This window comes from Miscanthus floridulus, chromosome 8 (assembly GCF_019320115.1).
Source record: "Miscanthus floridulus cultivar M001 chromosome 8, ASM1932011v1, whole genome shotgun sequence".
In the NCBI taxonomy this organism is placed as follows: domain Eukaryota; kingdom Viridiplantae; phylum Streptophyta; class Magnoliopsida; order Poales; family Poaceae; genus Miscanthus; species Miscanthus floridulus.
This window is the reverse complement of record NC_089587.1, coordinates 91,853,080-91,854,048: the sequence shown is the minus strand read 5'-3', so window position 1 is coordinate 91,854,048 and position 969 is coordinate 91,853,080. Positions and strand designations below refer to the sequence as shown.

Here is a 969-nt window from a genome sequence, read left to right as displayed (position 1 = left end):
TCAAAAGTATGTCGATGCAATTTAAGATTATAGTAGATTCAATTTCCGCAGGAATGCTCTGAAGCCCGTTTTAGTTCTGTTTCGAAATTGATTGTGTGAAAAAACTAGAAAAGTTACGCAGGCATTTCAGGGTAGATCTCGGAAAGCATTTCAGAAGGGAAGCCAGTTTTAGTTCTATTTCGAAATTGATTGTGTGAAAAAAGCTAGAAAAGTTGTGCAGGCATTTCATTGTATATTGTAAATCTCGGAAAACCAAAAAAAAAAGATTACAAATGCCCCCACGCAGGATCGAACTACGGACCTTCAGTTTACAAGACTGACGCTCTACCACTGAGCTATAGGGGCTTTTGTTTAAGGATAGCAATAAACTGTTAATCATTTTTTATTAACTGTTTACAGGGGTCGATTACAAAAGCACCAGAACAGAGTAATAATAATAGTATCATTATAGACGTCGACGACAATCGCTGCTGCTACTACAAAGCAAACGGCTTAGCAGCCGAGACGCGGTGGGCTGGGGTGAGCGACGTGTCCCACGCGCTCCGTCGTCCCGGCGACGACCGGCGGCGCCAGCATGCCGTGCCAGTGCCACCCCTGGTCGTTCCTCCTCGGCGGCGGGACGTCCATGCCGGGCTGCCCGAAGATGGCCAGCCCGGCGCCGCCCCACGGCAGCTCCACCACGTCCTCGTCCACGTCGGTGGTGGCCTCCGGACTGTGGTGGTGATGGTCGTGGTGGTGGTGGTGGTGGTGCGCGTCGGGTCCGTCGCCGCAGAGGCACCGCGCCACGGCGCTGGCGAGCAGCCGCGCCGCGACGACGGCGGTGAACATGACCAGCACGGCCAGGAAGTAGTCCAGCGCCGACGGGTGGGCGTCCTGGCAGCTGCTGGAGCTGAAGCTCAGGCACACCATCGTGGTTCAAGCTGTCGGCACTCGGCACACGGAGCAGAGGGCTTAGTTGGCTCACCTGAA

General features: G+C 54.0%; 1 non-coding gene across 1 annotated transcript; it reads right to left on the bottom strand.

Moving 5' to 3' along the window:
- Nucleotides 1–273: 273 nt before the first annotated feature.
- TRNAT-UGU (transfer RNA threonine (anticodon UGU)) lies at nt 274–345 on the bottom strand. Its single transcript has one exon. It is a non-coding gene; the product is annotated as a tRNA-Thr (tRNA).
- Nucleotides 346–969: the final 624 nt, after the last annotated feature.